We start from the raw sequence: 18,588 nt of genomic DNA on the forward strand, positions 1-18,588 counted from the left end.
TTCCTTGTACTGTAACTTCACTGTGTATTATTCCTGTACTGTGACATCACTGTGTGTATTTTCCCTGTACTGTGACATCACTGTGTATTATTCCTGTACTGTAACTTCACTGTGTGTATTATTCCTGTACTGTGACATCACTGTATATTATCCCTGTACTGTAACATCACTGTGTGTATTGTCCCTGTACTGTGACATCATGGTGTGTATTGTCCCTGTACTGTAACTTCACTGTGTGTATTGTCCCTGTACTGTGACATCACAGTGTGTATTATCCCTGTACTGTAATTTCACTGTGTGTATTATCCCTGTGCTGTGACATTACTGTATGTATTATCCCAGTACTGTGAGATCACTGTATGTATTATCCTTGTACTGTGACATCACTGTGTATTATTCATAGCCAAGCAAAGATAAACAGAGACCGGCAACTCATCAAGTTCTCGTAGTTTGGCTTCTTTATTGCGTGTAATACTCACATAAAATCATAGGGAGGGGATATGCACAGGGGGGATACCACAGACGAGAAGCTCCGTTTCGCACTGATCAGTGCTTCATCCGGCCATGATGAAGCACTGATCAGTGCGAAACGGAGCTTAATAGCTGTACTGTGACATCACTGGGCATTGTTATATTTTATATGTAGGGGGCAGAGGGCAGGAGGCGTTATTACTATATGTGAAGGGCACACAGTGTTTTGCATATTAAAGGTATGATGTATCAAGGGATTCCTGGAGTGATATAGTTTTTATGTGCCACAATATGTTGCGGTATTGTACCCAGACAGTTTACTGTATGGCAAGGTTATATTTAGAGGCGCAGTGTGGAATAGTATTATATTCAGAGAGTGCGGTGTGGTGGTAGTGTTATATACAGAGATTACAATGTGTGGCAGTATTATACTCAGAGGGTATAGTATGTGGTATTATTACATTCTGAAGGTACAGTGTGTTGTAGTATTATATTCAGAGGGTACAATGGGCAGTAGTATCATATTCAGAGAGCGCAGTTTGCAGTAGTATTATATATTTTGAGGGTACAGTGTGGGATAGTATTCTATTCAGAGGATAAAGTGTGTGGCAGGTTTATAATCAGAGAGCGCAGTGTGTGGCAGTATCATATTTACTAAATATAGTGTCTGGCAGGGTTATATTCAGAGAGCACAGTGTGTGGCAGTATTATATTCAGAAAGCGCAGTGCCTGGCAGCATTATATTAATTATCATTTTCATATCGAGGATCAGACTCCGCTGACATAGTGAGGATCCATTTGGGCGTCAAGTTCTGCAGAGAGAAGATTTAGCTGGACCCGGCGGTATGTACCAGCTGAATTAGATAAGAAAAGACTATAGAGTAGATGTCCCCTGTAGCCACTGATATTATTGTGTATTCTCCTCACTATAGAGAAGACGTCACCTGTAATGACTGATATCATTGTGTATTCTCCTCACTATAGAGAAGACGTCACTGTAGTCACTGATCTCATTGTGTATTCTCCTCACTATAGAGAAGACGTCACTGTAGTCACTGATATCATTGTGTATTCTCCTCACTATAGAGAAGACGTCACCTGTAATCACTGATATCATTGTGTATTCTCCTCACTATAGAGAAGACGTCACCTGTAGTCACTGATATCATTGTGTATTCTCCTCACTATAGAGAAGACGTCACCTGTAGTCACTGATATCATTGTGTATTCTCCTCACTATAGAGAAGACGTCACCTGTAGCCATGATATCATTGTGTATATTCTTCACTATAGAGAAGACGTCACCTGTAATCACTGATATCATTGTGTATTCTCCTCACTATAGAGAAGACGTCACCTGTAATCACTGATATAATTGTGTGTTCTCCTCACTATAGAGAAGACGTCACCTGTAGTCACTAATATCATTGTGTATTCTCCTCACTATAGAGAAGACGTCACCTGTAGCTACTGATATCATTGTGCATTGTCCTCACTACAAAGATGATGTCACCTGTAGTCACTGATATCATTGTGTATATTCTTCACTATAGAGAAGACATCACCTGTAATCACTGATATCATTGTGTATTCTCCTCACTATAGAGAAGACGTCACCAGTAATCACTAATATCATTGTGTGTTCTCCTCACTATAGAGAAGACGTCACCTGTAGTCACTAATATCATTGTGTATTCTCCTCACTATAGAGAAGACGTCACCTGTAACTACTGATATCATTGTGCATTGTCCTCACTATAAAGATGATGTTACCTGTAGTCACTGATATCATTGTGTATTCTCCTCACTATAGAGAAGACGTCACCTGCAGTCACTTATATTGTGTATTCTCCTCACTATAGAGAAGACGTCACATGTAGTTAATGATATCATTGTGTATTCTCCTCACTATAGAGATGATGTCACCTGTAGTCACTGATATCATTGTATATTCTCCTCACTATAGAGAAGATGTCACCTGTAGTCACTGATATCATTGTGTATATTCTTTACTATAGAGAAGACGTCACCTGTAGTCACTGATATCATTGTGTATTCTCCTCATTATAGAGAAGACGTCACCTGTAGTCACTGATATCATTGTGTATTCTCCTCACTATAGAGAAGACATCCCCTGTAGTCACTGATATCATTGTGTATTCTCCTCACTATAGAGAAGACGTCACCTGTAGTCACTGATATCATTGTGTATTCTCCTCACTATAGAGAAGATGTCACTTGTAGTTACTGATATAATTGTGTATTCTCTTCACAATAGAGAAGACGTCACCTGTAATCACTGATATAATTGTGTGTTCTCCTCACTATAGAGAAGACGTCACCTGTAGTCACTAATATCATTGTGTATTCTCCTCACTATAGAGAAGACGTCACCTGTAGCTACTGATATCATTGTGCATTGTCCTCACTACAAAGATGATGTCACCTGTAGTCACTGATATCATTGTGTATATTCTTCACTATAGAGAAGACGTCACCTGTAGTCACTAATATCATTGTGTATTCTCCTCACTATAGAGAAGACATCCCCTGTAGTCACTGATATCATTGTGTATTCTCCTCACTATAGAGAAGACGTCACCTGTAGTCACTGATATCATTGTGTATTCTCCTCACTATAGAGAAGATGTCACTTGTAGTTACTGATATAATTGTGTATTCTCTTCACAATAGAGAAGACGTCACCTGTAGTCACTGATATGTATTCTCCTCACTATAAAGATGTCACCTGTAGTCACTGATATCATTGTGTATTCTCCTCACTATAGAGAAGACATCACCCGTAATCACTGATATCATTGTGTATTCTTCTCACTATAGAAAAGACGTCACCTGTAGCCATTGATATCATTGTGTATTCTCCTCACTATAGAGAAGACATCACCTGTAATCAATGATATCATTGTGTATTCTCCTCAATATAGAGATGATGTCACCTGTAGTCACTGATTTCATTGTGTATTCTCCTCACTATAGAGAAGACGTCACCTGTAGTCACTGATATCATTGTGCATATTCTTCACTATAGAGAAGACGTCACCTGTAGTCACTGATATCATTGTGTATTCTCCTCACTATAGAAAAGACATTGTTACGCCGAGCGCTCCGGGTCCCCGCTCCTCCCCGGAGCGCTCGCTTCACTCCCTCCGCTGCAGCGCTCCGGTCACGTCCTCTGACCCGGGGCGCTGCGATCCCGCTGCCAGCCGGGATGCGATTCGCGATGCGGGTAGCGCCCGCTCGCGATGCGCACCCCGGCTCCCCTACCTGACTCGCTCCCCGTCTGTTCTGTCCCGGCGCGCGCGGCCCCGCTCCCTAGGGCGCGCGCGCGCCGGGTCTCTGCGATTTAAAGGGCCACTGCGCCGCTGATTGGCGCAGTGGTTCCAATTAGGGTTTTCACCTGTGCACTTCCCTATATTACCTCACTTCCCTTGCACTCCCTTGCCGGATCTTGTTGCCTTAGTGCCAGTGAAAGCGTTCCTTGTGTGTTCCTTGCCTGTGTTTCCAGACCTTCTGCCGTTGCCCCTGACTACGATCCTTGCTGCCTGCCCCGACCTTCTGCTACGTCCGACCTTGCTTCTGCCTACTCCCTTGTACCGCGCCTATCTTCAGCAGCCAGAGAGGTGAGCCGTTGCTAGTGGATACGACCTGGTCACTACCGCCGCAGCAAGACCATCCCGCTTTGCGGCGGGCTCTGGTGAAAACCAGTAGTGGCTTAGAACCGGTCCACTAGCACGGTCCACGCCAATCCCTCTCTGGCACAGAGGGTCCACTACCTGCCAGCCGGCATCGTGACAGTAGATCCGGCCATGGATCCCGCTGAAGTTCCTCTGCCAGTTGTCGCTGACCTCACCACGGTGGTCGCCCAGCAGTCACAACAGATAGCGCAACAAGGCCAACAGCTGTCTCAACTGACCGTTATGCTACAACAGTTGCTACCACAGCTTCAGCAGTCATCTCCTCCGCCAGCTCCTGCACCTCCTCCGCAGCGAGTGGCCGCTCCTGGGATACGCTTATCCTTGCCGGATAAATTTGATGGGGACTCTAAGTTTTGCCGTGGCTTTCTTTCCCAATGTTCCCTGCATCTGGAGATGATGTCGGACCTGTTTCCCACTGAAAGGTCTAAGGTGGCTTTCGTAGTCAGTCTTCTGTCCGGAAAAGCCCTGTCATGGGCCACACCGCTCTGGGACCGCAATGACCCCGTCACTGCCTCTGTACACTCCTTCTTCTCGGAAATCCGAAGTGTCTTTGAGGAACCTGCCCGAGCCTCTTCTGCTGAGACTGCCCTGTTGAACCTGGTCCAGGGTAATTCTTCCGTTGGCGAGTATGCCGTACAATTCCGTACACTTGCTTCAGAATTGTCCTGGAATAATGAGGCCCTCTGCGCGACCTTCAAAAAAGGCCTATCCAGCAACATTAAAGATGTTCTGGCCGCACGAGAAATTCCTGCTAATCTACATGAACTTATTCACCTAGCCACTCGCATTGACATGCGTTTTTCTGAAAGGCGTCAGGAACTCCGCCAAGATATGGACTCTGTTCGCACGAGGCGTTTCGTCTCCTCGGCTCCTCTCTCCTCTGGTCCCCTGCAATCTGTTCCTGTGCCTCCCGCCGTGGAGGCTATGCAGGTCGACCGGTCTCGCCTGACACCTCAAGAGAGGACACGACGCCGTATGGAGAACCTCTGCCTGTACTGTGCTAGTACCGAACACTTCCTGAGGGATTGTCCTATCCGTCCTCCCCGCCTGGAAAGACGTACGCTGACTCCGCACAAAGGTGAGACAGTCCTTGATGTCTACTCTGCTTCTCCACGTCTTACTGTGCCAGTGCGGATGTCTGCCTCTGCCTTCTCCTTCTCTACAGTGGCCTTCTTGGACTCTGGATCTGCAGGAAATTTTATTTTGGCCTCTCTCGTCAACAGGTTCAACATCCCGGTGACCAGTCTCGCCAGACCCCTCTACATCAATTGTGTAAATAATGAAAGATTGGACTGTACCATACGTTTCCGCACGGAGCCCCTTCTTATGAGCATCGGATCTCATCATGAGAGGATTGAACTTTTGGTCCTCCCCAATTGCACCTCGGAGATTCTCCTTGGACTTCCCTGGCTTCAACTTCATTCCCCAACCCTGGATTGGTCCACTGGGGAGATCAAGAGTTGGGGGTCCTCTTGTTCCAAGAACTGTCTAAAACCGGTTCCCAGTAACCCTTGCCGTAACTCTGTGGTTCCTCCAGTAACCGGTCTCCCTAAGGCCTATATGGACTTCGCGGATGTTTTCTGCAAAAAACAAGCTGAGACTCTACCTCCTCACAGGCCTTATGATTGCCCTATCGACCTCCTCCCGGGTACTACTCCACCCCGGGGCAGAATTTATCCTCTCTCTGCCCCAGAGACTCTTGCCATGTCCGAATACGTCCAGGAGAATCTAAAAAAGGGCTTTATCCGTAAATCCTCCTCTCCTGCCGGAGCCGGATTTTTCTTTGTGTCCAAAAAAGATGGCTCCCTACGTCCTTGCATTGACTACCGCGGTCTTAATAAAATCACGGTTAAGAACCGCTACCCCTTACCCCTCATCTCTGAACTCTTTGATCGCCTCCAAGGTGCCCACATCTTCACTAAATTGGACTTAAGAGGCGCCTATAACCTCATCCGCATCAGAGAGGGGGACGAGTGGAAAACGGCATTTAACACCAGAGATGGACACTTTGAGTATCTGGTCATGCCCTTTGGACTGTGCAATGCCCCTGCCGTCTTCCAAGACTTTGTCAATGAAATTTTTCGTGATCTGTTATACTCCTGTGTTGTTGTATATCTGGACGATATCCTAATTTTTTCTGCCAATCTAGAAGAACACCGCCAGCATGTCCGTATGGTTCTTCAGAGACTTCGTGACAACCAACTCTATGCCAAAATTGAGAAATGTCTGTTTGAATGCCAATCTCTTCCTTTTCTAGGATATTTGGTCTCTGGCCAGGGACTACAGATGGATCCAGACAAACTCTCTGCCGTCTTAGATTGGCCACGCCCCTCCGGACTCCGTGCTATCCAACGCTTTTTGGGGTTCGCCAATTATTACAGGCAATTTATTCCACATTTTTCTACCATTGTGGCTCCTATCGTGGCTTTAACCAAAAAAAATGCTGATCCCAAGTCCTGGCCTCCTCAAGCAGAAGACTCCTTTAAACGACTCAAGTCTGCCTTTTCTTCGGCTCCCGTGCTCTCCAGACCTGACCCTTCCAAACCCTTCCTATTGGAGGTTGATGCCTCCTCAGTGGGAGCTGGAGCTGTTCTTCTACAAAAAAATTCTTCCGGGCATGCTGTCACTTGTGGTTTTTTCTCTAGGACCTTCTCTCCAGCGGAGAGGAACTACTCCATCGGGGATCGAGAGCTTCTAGCCATTAAATTAGCACTTGAGGAATGGAGGCATCTGCTGGAGGGATCAAGATTTCCTGTTATTATCTACACCGACCACAAGAACCTCTCCTACCTCCAGTCTGCCCAACGGCTGAATCCTCGCCAGGCCCGGTGGTCTCTGTTCTTTGCCCGATTTAATTTTGAGATTCACTTTCGTCCTGCCGATAAGAACATTAGGGCCGATGCTCTCTCTCGTTCCTCGGATGCCTCAGAAGTTGATCTCCCTCCGCAACACATCATTCCACCTGACTGCCTGATCTCCACTTCTCCTGCCTCCATCAGGCAGACTCCTCCAGGAAAGACCTTTGTTTCTCCACGCCAACGCCTCGGAATCCTCAAATGGGGTCACTCCTCCCATCTCGCAGGTCATGCGGGCATCAAGAAATCTGTGCAACTCATCTCCCGCTTCTATTGGTGGCCGACTCTGGAGACGGATGTTGGGGACTTTGTGCGAGCCTGCACTATCTGTGCCCGGGATAAGACTCCTCGCCAGAAGCCCGCTGGTTTTCTTCATCCTCTGCCTGTCCCCGAACAGCCTTGGTCTCTGATTGGTATGGATTTTATTACTGATTTACCCCCTTCCCGTGGCAACACCGTTATTTGGGTGGTCGTTGATCGATTCTCCAAAATGGCACATTTCATCCCTCTTCCTGGTCTTCCTTCTGCGCCTCAGTTGGCTAAACAATTTTTTGTACACATTTTTCGTCTTCACGGGTTGCCTACGCAGATTGTCTCGGATAGAGGGGTCCAATTCGTGTCTAAATTCTGGAGGGCTCTCTGTAAACAACTCAAGATTAAATTAAATTTTTCCTCTGCATATCATCCCCAGTCCAATGGACAAGTAGAAAGAATTAACCAGATCCTGGGTGATTATTTGCGACATTTTGTTTCCTCCCGCCAGGATGACTGGGCAGATCTCCTTCCATGGGCCGAATTCTCGTATAACTTCAGGGTCTCTGAATCTTCCTCCAAATCCCCATTTTTCGTGGTGTACGGCCGTCACCCTCTTCCCCCCCTCCCTACCCCCTTGCCCTCTGGTCTGCCCGCTGTGGATGAAATTTCTCGTGACCTTTCCATTATATGGAGAGAGACCCAAAATTCTCTCTTACAGGCTTCTTCACGCATGAAGAGGTTCGCGGATAAGAAAAGAAGAGCTCCCCCCGTTTTTTCCCCTGGAGACAAGGTATGGCTCTCCGCTAAATATGTCCGCTTCCGTGTCCCTAGCTACAAGTTGGGACCACGCTATCTTGGTCCTTTCAAAATTTTGTGTCAAATTAATCCTGTCTCTTATAAACTTCTTCTTCCTCCTTCTCTTCGTATCCCTAATGCCTTTCACGTCTCTCTTCTCAAACCACTCATCCTCAACCGTTTTTCTCCCAAATCTGTTCCTCCCACTCCTGTTTCCGGCTCCTCGGACGTCTTCTCGGTCAAGGAAATTTTGGCTGCCAAAAAGGTCAGAGGGAAAAATTTTTTTTTAGTAGACTGGGAGGGTTGTGGTCCTGAAGAGAGATCCTGGGAACCTGAGGACAACATCCTTGACAAAAGTCTGCTCCTCAGGTTCTCAGGCTCCAAGAAGAGGGGGAGACCCAAGGGGGGGGGTACTGTTACGCCGAGCGCTCCGGGTCCCCGCTCCTCCCCGGAGCGCTCGCTTCACTCCCTCCGCTGCAGCGCTCCGGTCACGTCCTCTGACCCGGGGCGCTGCGATCCCGCTGCCAGCCGGGATGCGATTCGCGATGCGGGTAGCGCCCGCTCGCGATGCGCACCCCGGCTCCCCTACCTGACTCGCTCCCCGTCTGTTCTGTCCCGGCGCGCGCGGCCCCGCTCCCTAGGGCGCGCGCGCGCCGGGTCTCTGCGATTTAAAGGGCCACTGCGCCGCTGATTGGCGCAGTGGTTCCAATTAGGGTTTTCACCTGTGCACTTCCCTATATTACCTCACTTCCCTTGCACTCCCTTGCCGGATCTTGTTGCCTTAGTGCCAGTGAAAGCGTTCCTTGTGTGTTCCTTGCCTGTGTTTCCAGACCTTCTGCCGTTGCCCCTGACTACGATCCTTGCTGCCTGCCCCGACCTTCTGCTACGTCCGACCTTGCTTCTGCCTACTCCCTTGTACCGCGCCTATCTTCAGCAGCCAGAGAGGTGAGCCGTTGCTAGTGGATACGACCTGGTCACTACCGCCGCAGCAAGACCATCCCGCTTTGCGGCGGGCTCTGGTGAAAACCAGTAGTGGCTTAGAACCGGTCCACTAGCACGGTCCACGCCAATCCCTCTCTGGCACAGAGGGTCCACTACCTGCCAGCCGGCATCGTGACAGACATCACCTGTAGCCACTGATATCATTGTGTTTTCTCCTCACTATAGAGAAGATATCACCTGTAATCACTGATATCATTGTGTATTCCCCTCACGATAGAGAAGACGTCACCTGTAGTCACTGATATCATTGTGTATTCTCCTCACTATAGAGAAGACATCACCTGTAGTCTCTGATATCATTGTGTATTCTCCTCACTATAGAGAAGACGTCACCTGTAGTCACTGATATCATTGTGTATTCTCCTCACTATAGAGAAGATGTCACTTGTAGTCACTGATATCATTGTGTATTCTCTTCACAATAGAGAAGACGTCACCTGTAGTCACTGATATGTATTCTCCTCACTATAAAGATGTCACCTGTAGTCACTGATATTATTGTGTATTCTCCTCACTATAGAGAAGACAGCACCTGTAATCACTGATATCATTGTGTATTCTTCTCACTATAGAAAAGACGTCACCTGTAGCCACTGATATCATTGTGTATTCTCCTCACTATAGAGAAGACATCACCTGTAATCAATGATATCATTGTGTATTCTCAATATAGAGATGATGTCACCTATAGTCACTGATTTCATTGTGTATTCTCCTCACTATAGAGAAGACGTCACCTGTAGTCACTGATATCATTGTGTATTCTCCTCACTATAGAGAAGATGTAACCTGTAGTCACTGATATCATTATGTCCAATTTAAGTCTGTAATTTGTTCCAGGAAGAAAATCTAAACTTTTGGATCCCAAACTTGTGTCAAAGATGGTGAGGCTGGAGCACTATTTTTATGCCCTTCTTGGTCAGCCTACAGGGAGAGAACTCCATTACTTATGCCAAATGTCACCCACTCCTTCCTATCACGGAATATTCTATACAAACAAGCCCCAACACACATTTCACTACCTCTTCTTCATGACCCCCGATAAAGTAGTAGTGAAATGTGTGTTGGGGCATGTAGTCTCCTCCCTGGCACTTGTCTTTTGTCTATTTCGTGGATGTTGTTTTCTTTTTCTCCATATGCATATTTGTGGTTTGTAGCAATATTTTTGCACATTTTGAACCTGTTTTCTACCTACATCTACATATTTATGTCTGGACATTGCATAGTATGTACGGAGTAATGAAGCCATTGGGTGGGACCTTATTTTGGGACTACTTTTCCACCAATTATTTTTTTATTTTATTATTGACACAAATAAATACATAAGTAGATTATACTGTTATATTCTGCATACTTCTTTGGGGTTGTATGACTATTGCTATTGACGTGCAGAACAGTTTAATTGGGGAATATAAGCCCTATAATAGGTGATATTCATTTTATATAATAGGAATACCCCTTTAGGAATCAGGTATCCTGCTGTTAACTCAAATAATCCTGAGATTAATTAAAAGGATCCTTGAAGAACACGATGAGAGCTAAACTTTACCTTGATACAAATCAGATGAATATATTTTCCCTGAATTGAGGAAAATTGTCCACTACCTCATGTGGCTTTTGATTTCTATAACAGAATATCTAATATACTCTGCTTGTGAAAAGTCAAATACAGTCCATCAGAACCTTTTATTTATACCTTAAAATATTCACTGCTAGGAAAGACAAAGATCAAATATCAGGAGAATTGAACCTTTGGACTAAAAAGGAATATTCTTATTAGGCTGGGAGGTATATGACACTTTTCTCTAGGGACCTGATTCTGTCCCCACTACACCCTATGCATAAGCAGAGTTATTTCCCTAAAAATAGTGGACCTGTTGCAGAACCTTACCTTAGGGTTCCTGTTACCATCTTAGGCACTATTGTGAGCCCTTCCTCCAATAGGCCAACTAAGACTTTCCCTGACTACCTATTTGATAGCTCATCAAAAATAAAAGGGGTACTCCACTGGCCAGCGTGGAACAAAATGTTCCGAACGTTGTTTTCATCCTGCGGGGGTTAACCACGCCCCCTCATGAAGTCACGGCCACGCCCCCTGAATGCAAGTCTATGGGAGGGGGCTTACAGCGCTTACAACATCACTCTGCTATGGCTAGGCCAGTGGAGGGGACAGTGGCACAGTTTGGGGGACAGAAGCATAGTTAATTTGGGCAATGGCACATTAAGGGGGTAGTTGCACAATTAAGAGAGCAGTAACAGAGTCCATTGGGCAGTGGCATAGTTCAATGGAGGCAATGGAACAATTGATGGGGCAGTGGGGAGAACAGTTTTATGACAGGAATTGCTCATTTAGGGACTGACACAGCACATAAAGGGTGCAGTGGCACAGCTCATTAGGGAACAGGAGCACAGTTGATATAAGGGAACAGGGGCACAGTCTTTGGGACATTAGCACTGTCAGGGGACTGGCAAAGTTCATAAAGGGGGGTGTGGTATAGTTCAGTGGGGAAGAGGCACAATTTGAGGGGAAGTGGTGTCGTTAGGAGGGGCAGTGACATCATTTATAAAGGGGACAGTGGCACAGTCCATTGGGTTAGTGATTAGGGGGCAGAAGTAGCAAATGTTTGAGGGAGCCGCAGTAGCATCATTCATTATTTTAGGGGGCACAGTGGCATAATTATTCAGTTCTGGGTACAGCATGTGGCAGTATCAGGGTCCATTGAATCGCTGAACAGCGTGAAACAGCTGTCACCATTGGAATGAATACACACTGGGGTCAATGCCTGCTTAGGTGTGGAAAATCTGTAAACTATGACTGACTAAATGAAGAAAGAAGTAACTGTTGAGTGCCACTTTCTCTTTTTAACATTGTTGAATTTGCATTGAGGACTGCTATAACTATAAGTTGAGCACAACCATATTCATCTTAAAAAGCAGCCCTGTGATGTGAACCTTTCTAGTATAATTGAGAGGCGAGCAGTGTCTGTTTTCTAATTAAGACTGAGTATTGTATTCAGGACACAGTATGTGGCAATATTGTATTTAGGACACAGTATGTACAAGTATTTGATTTAGGGGGCAGCGTGTGTAGCAGTATTATATGTAGGAAGCACAACGTGGTATTTATCTGCAACAGGCAGCACCTCAGACCACCAGGGATTCACAGCAGGCCACAGCTGGCGGCAGTAAAAATAAATTGCCCCTGGAGAGGGGGGCCCCAACTGAACATATGTGCCAGGGCATTTATCTCCACCCCTGCTCCCATCCAGCATACTCCTCACTTCATCACTGCGAGCAGAGGCTCCATCTGCATGTGTTATAGAGTGCTGGTGTTATGACACGTAGTGCTGCTGGATGTGCTTGATGTGGAAACTCCAAGCTCTTTAAAACTAATACTCTCCCACCAGCCAGGTCAGCCATCCACATGTATGCCCCAAGACCCCCCTAATACCATTCAGCACACACGGGGAGAAAGAACATGGGGGGAAGTACAAGGAGTTCTTTATCCAACTAAAAGATTTTTGACATTCATTAAAGGGGTACTCCACCCCTAGACATCTTATTCCCTATCCAAAGGATAGGGGATAAGATGTCTGATCGCGGAGGTCCTGCTGCTGGGTACCTCTGCAGCACCCCAGACATCCGATGCACTGAGTGAACTTCGCTCCGTGCCAGATGACTGACGAGGCAGGGCGGAGGCTCATGATGTCGCGGTCACGCCCCACTCTTGACGTCACGGTCATACCCCCTCAATGCAAGTCTATGGGAGGGGGGTGTGACTGCTGCCACTCCCCCTCCCATAGACTTGCATTGAGGAGGTGGGCATGACGTCATGGGGGGCGGGCTATGACATCACGAGCTCCCGGCGCTGGCTCCAGTGTTTGGAACAGTTTGTTCTAAACACTGAATAGCGGAGTACCCCTTTATATCAAGTTTTAGGTGAGATATTTTTAAGAATTTTGGGTGACATTTATTTTTAGTTTTCCCATTTTACTATCTATATAATAAAATAATTCTGAAATCTTGCACTTTTCATTCTGGCCACTAAGCCAAAAAAGAGCCTGACACTTCCTGTACTTACTTTCCAGCAGTGCTTTCTACCATTATAGACAGGATTACAGTGAAAGGTGACACCAGTATATAGATAACACACCATTTAATATAGACCCCCCACCCCCGACCTCTGTAGAATGACCTCTGAACAGGTCACAGAGCATGTTTAGAAACCTCTCCCATAAAATGAACAGGGTCTGCGTCAGAATATTTTGTGTCTATGGGGCATGGTGTAAAACAGTATTTTGCCTTTTGCTGTCTGGGCATGCTGTAAGTTGTAGTTTTGCAACAACTGGAGGCACCCTGGATAGGAAAGACTGCTGTAAAGCATATCTCTAAATGTTACCTGCAGCCTAAGGCTCCAGTGGTTAAAGGGGTTGTCCAGGAATGGGAAAAAAAGCACCACACCAGTCCTCCGGTTGTTTGTTATATTACAGCTCAGTTCCATTGAAGTGAATGGAGCCAAGTTGTAATACCACATCCAACCTGAGGACGAGTGTGGTGCTGTTTTTTGGTAAAGTAATTAGCTCAATTTTTCTATCCCTGGATAGCTCCTTTGCACTCTGTTCTATAGCAATACCTATACAATACTACAGTTACTAACAGTCCCTAAAGGACCCAAGGCTTTAGCCTACTCAACCTTAAAGATAATATAAATCTACACCACAAATAAAAACAGTCACTTTGTACCCACAACAAATACGTACCCAAAAAAGACACTGATGGCTTATCCTATAAACTATATAGAAAGAAACAATGGAGAGTGTCTTGTGTGGGATTTCAAGATACCACGTGAATCAGGGGGTTAAAGGGGTACTCCGCTGGAAAACATTTTTGTTTACATCAACTGGTGCCAGAAAGCTAAACAGATTTGTATATTACTTCTTTTTCAAAATCGTAATCCTTGCAGTACTTATCAGCTGCAGTATACTCCAGAGGAAGTTCTTTTCTTTTTGAATTTCTTTTCTGTCTGACCACAGTGCTCTCTGCTAACACCTCTGTCCATGTCAAGAACTGTACAAAGCAGCATAGGTTTGCTATGGGCATTTACTACTCTGAACAGTTCCCAAAAGGGACAGAGGTGTCATCAGAGAGCACTGTGGTCAGACAGAAAGGAAATCCAAAAAGAAAATAACTTCCTGTGGAGCATACAGCAACTAATCATTTTTTAAATAGAAGTAATTTACAAATCTGTTTAACGTTCTGGCACCAGTTGATAAAAAAAATATATATATTTATATTTTCCAGCGGAGTACCCCTTTAATTGTATGTACTCACCTGGGAGCACAACACCCTGCTAAACCTTGAGGAATTGCTGTATGCTCCACAGGAAGTTCTTTTCTTTTGGATTTCCTTTCTTTCTGACCACAGTGCTCTCTGCTGACATCTCTGTCCATTTTAGGAACTGTTCAGAGTAGGAGTAAATCCCCATAAAAAACCTCTCCTGCTCTGGACAGTTCCTGACATGGACAGAGGTGTCAGCAGAGAGCACTGTGGTCAGACAGAAAAGAAATTCAAAAAGAAAAGAACTTCCTCTGGAGCATACAGCAGCTGATAAGTTCACACTACGGAATTTGCGTGCAGAGAAATTCTACTCAGAAATTCTGATGCAGCAGCCTCCTGTTCAATGGGATTCTTCTGCACTAAGCCCACTGCTGAACTGCTGTGGCGGAAAATTCCGCCACGGATATTTAGATTCCAGACTCCACTGAAAAAATGAACATGTTTATTTTGTCCACTCGAATATGCAATGCCAATTGCCGCCAATGGTGACGGCGCATGCCCAACCGGTCCTAGTGCTGACTAAATCACTCAGTGCCTGCTGTGCATGGAAAGTCCATCCGAAATTTCTCCCGCCACACATTCGGTTGTGTGATTGTGCCCTAAGGCTATGTTCACATAACTAAATCACTTGCTGACAAGCAAGTGATTTAATTATGACTTTTTGCACAAATGGGGCAGGGTATATGTTTGTGCTTTGCCCCATTTCATGCACGCTATTTTTATCTTCCTCCGCACTACACTGCATTTTACTTGGGCATACTACCCATTATACATGTGTGTAAATATATCAGTTTCCAGCATCCTGCTCCTAATTTCATAGCACATTATTGATTCCGGCGCCACCACGGCCTTTTTAAAGTAATAATTTTCCACTTAAAAGTGACATGAACGCACTACCACCTACCCAGCACCCTGCTACTTCAGCAGCGGGTCCGTTTCCTTTTAAACTTACCTTGTGGTTACTTTTATTTCATACCTATTTTATATATATATATATATATATATATATATATATTAAATTACACCCTCTCTATCCTTAAAGAAGAAGCGCATCTTCTATATGTGTTTATCTATTCTTTTAGAACTGTGAGTGGACCTGAGGAAGGCATCAGTGGATTACGAAACTCGTTGTCCCTTCTACACCAATAAAGTTTTTATTGTCCTGTGCTACTCTAGTCTTTCTTTTTCTACCGAATACTGAGCAGTGCCTTGCGGAACCAGTTTTTTTTTTTTTTTTAAATATTACCTCCATTGCTCTCTATCAGGTACCATCCTAGGTGGCCCGATGCCAGTAAGAGTGCAGCAGCCAATTACCTCAACTATCTCCACCCTCTCAAGCGGGGCACAGTCCAGCGCAGCTACTTTCGAGGCTGGTATATCACCTGGGTGTGGTGTAGGGCACACACCAGCATATACACCTAATCAGGGAGCGCCCCCTGTATTTTTCACCCCTTCTTCTAAGCATCATGTTCACACGATGGAATTTCTGTGCAGAATTCTACAAAACAACTCCGCATGAACATTCCGCTGCAGCAGAGTCCCATTGATTTCAATAGGATTCTGCTGCACCAAACACATGGCAGAATTTCTGCGGAAATTCTGATTCTGGCATTAGCATCAGGAATAGTCATGTCTACTCTTTCTGTGGAGTCCGTACGGAAATGCATTGCTGTCTATGAGACACCGGAAGAGATTTATCAAAACCTGTGCAGAGGTAAAGTTGCCCAGTTGCCCATAGCAACCAATCAGATTGTTTCTTTCATTTTTAGGAAGGCCTGTGAAAAATGAAAGAAGCGATCTGATTGGTTGCTATGGGCAACTGGATAACTTTTCCTCCGCACAGGTTTTGATAAATCTCCCCCAGCGTATTTCCGAGCAGTCCTAGAACCGTTCTGCCGCCTAACCAGGGGTCAGTGGAATGTCTGCACAGTGATTTTCCGTGCAGACATTCCGCTGTATAAACTTAAGCCTTAGGCTATGTTCATGCCACCGAATTTTGGCAGAATGTCCGCCTAAAATATTTCTGGCAGACATTCCGCAAACTGCAGGCTCCGGCATGTCGAGGCTAGGACCGCTCGGAAATGCGTAATCTCCATAGACGGCAATGCATTTCCAAGCAGATATTGCAGAAAGAATTGAATCGTTTCGCCGTCTGCGCAAAGCAACAAAATCCTATTTAAAACAATGGGACTATGCTACTAAGTTGTGAGTTGAAAGACACTATTAGTAGGAAAGTTAAAGGCTACAGGTTTTTTTTGTTTGGTTAATGTGACTCTATAAATATTTAATACCTATGTACAGGAAATCTAGAATTCTTTATAATCCAGGCTGCAATACTTCTTTTTTACCACCAGATGGCAGCACTACTACATGACTTGTTGTTTCTCCAACCTTGAACATTTAGAAATGGTCTGTTTGTAATACTTTATAGGGAAAGCAACACTCATTAACTCATTTCCATATAGCTGAAGATGCCACAGTTCAGATCATGTCTACACAAGCGATGCATCATATTGGAAACCAAGCATTTTCAAACCAGGGTGCCTTTTCCAACCAGGGTTGTAAAACTACAACTCCCAGCATGCCCGGACAGCCGTTGGCTGTCCGGGTATGCTGGGAGTTGTAGTTTTGCAACAGCTGGAGGCATCCTGGTTGGGAAACGCTGTGATAACAGGTCCAGTCTGCAGTCTTGGATAGCAGGAGATAGACAGCCTCAGGCAACTCTTGGTCCTTTAGTCTACAGTCCATGCCTGGCGGTAAGCGAAAGGTCCAGGGGACACTACAACAGTCAACTACAACTGTTTGCTGTGTATCTAGCAAATCCGTTTAAAAATGGTACAAAAATGTAAACATCTTTTAACTTAAGAAAATCTGACGGATTCCCAACAAATTTTAACCCTTAAAGGACATCTATAGTGCAAAATAACTTATCCCCTATCCGAAGGATAGGGGATAAGTTATAGATCGCGGGGGGTCCGAGCGCTGGGGCCCCCGCGATCTTCGGTACGGGGCCGCGGCAATATACAGGAAAGGGGGCGTTCCGTCCCCGCATGACGCGGAGGCCGACACGCCCCCTCCATGTACCCCATAGAGATACATGGAGGGGGAGTGTCTGACGCGGCTTTCTGCTGAGGAGGAAACTTCACTTCCGGCAGACTGCCGCGGCCCCATCCAGGAGATCCCGGGGGGCCCCAGCGCTCGGACCCCCCTCCGCGATCTATAACTTATCCCCTATCCTTTGCATAGAGGATAAGTTATTTTGCGCTGGAGTACTCCTTTAAGATCTCACTGACTGTAGCACATATCATCGCTTTCCTATTTCGGGGGTATCAATCTTATGTATTCCTATAGTGATCAGATCCATGGCTGAGATTTGTTACATTGTAGCCAGAGCATTTAATACAGTTATAAGCAAATTCTTGTTTTCACCTGCTATAGAGCAGTGTTTTCCAAAGAGTATATCTCAAGCTGCTGCAAAACTACAACTTCCAGCATGCCCGGACAGCTTTCAGCTGTCCGGGCATGCTGGGAGTTGTAGTTTTGCAACAGTTGGAGGCACACTGATCGGGAAACACTGTGATAACCTGTTACAATCTTATGAAGTCTGTTCAGTTTGAAAAAAAAAAAAAAATCATAGACATGTCACAGAGAAGGGGGATTAGCGCTAAGGCTGCGTTCACACGGCCGTCTAGACCCTTCCCGTTTACAAAAAAAAAAAGGACAATAAGGGATGAAAACGGATGTTATCCGTTTGGATCCGTTATTTTTCAGTTAATAAACTATACTTTTTTTTTTTGTTCTGAGCATGCTCAGAAGTAAAAACGGATCAAAAAACGGATGCAAATGGATGACATTAAAGGCTCATCCATTTTCCATAGACTTCAATGTAACATTTACTGTATACGTTTTTTCTTCATTTTTTTTGATGTGAGAAAAAATACTGCATGTGCCGTCTTTTCTCCCGTAAAAAAAAAAGGAAATTAGCGCAGACGGGTGCAAACGGATGTGAAAGGATTGTAAAAAAATCCCATTGACATCAATGGGATTATTTTACAACCGTTTGAAATACGTTTACAAGCAGCAACAACGGAACCAAAACGGGGGGAAAAAACGGGGACAGATGGCTGTGTGAACGCACCCTAAGGCTAGGATTCCAC

The 18,588-nt window shown here is 45.4% G+C and overlaps 1 long non-coding RNA gene across 1 annotated transcript; it reads left to right on the top strand.

Annotated features, from left to right (window-relative positions):
* The first annotated feature begins 750 nt into the window (after positions 1–750).
* On the top strand, positions 751–15,598 carry LOC130275668 (uncharacterized). The gene is made up of 3 exons (XR_008844864.1): positions 751–1,314; positions 9,935–9,978; positions 15,514–15,598. It is a non-coding gene; the product is annotated as an uncharacterized LOC130275668 (long non-coding RNA).
* Positions 15,599–18,588: the final 2,990 nt, after the last annotated feature.

This window comes from Hyla sarda, chromosome 6 (assembly GCF_029499605.1).
Source record: "Hyla sarda isolate aHylSar1 chromosome 6, aHylSar1.hap1, whole genome shotgun sequence".
NCBI classification, from domain to species: Eukaryota; Metazoa; Chordata; class Amphibia; order Anura; family Hylidae; genus Hyla; species Hyla sarda.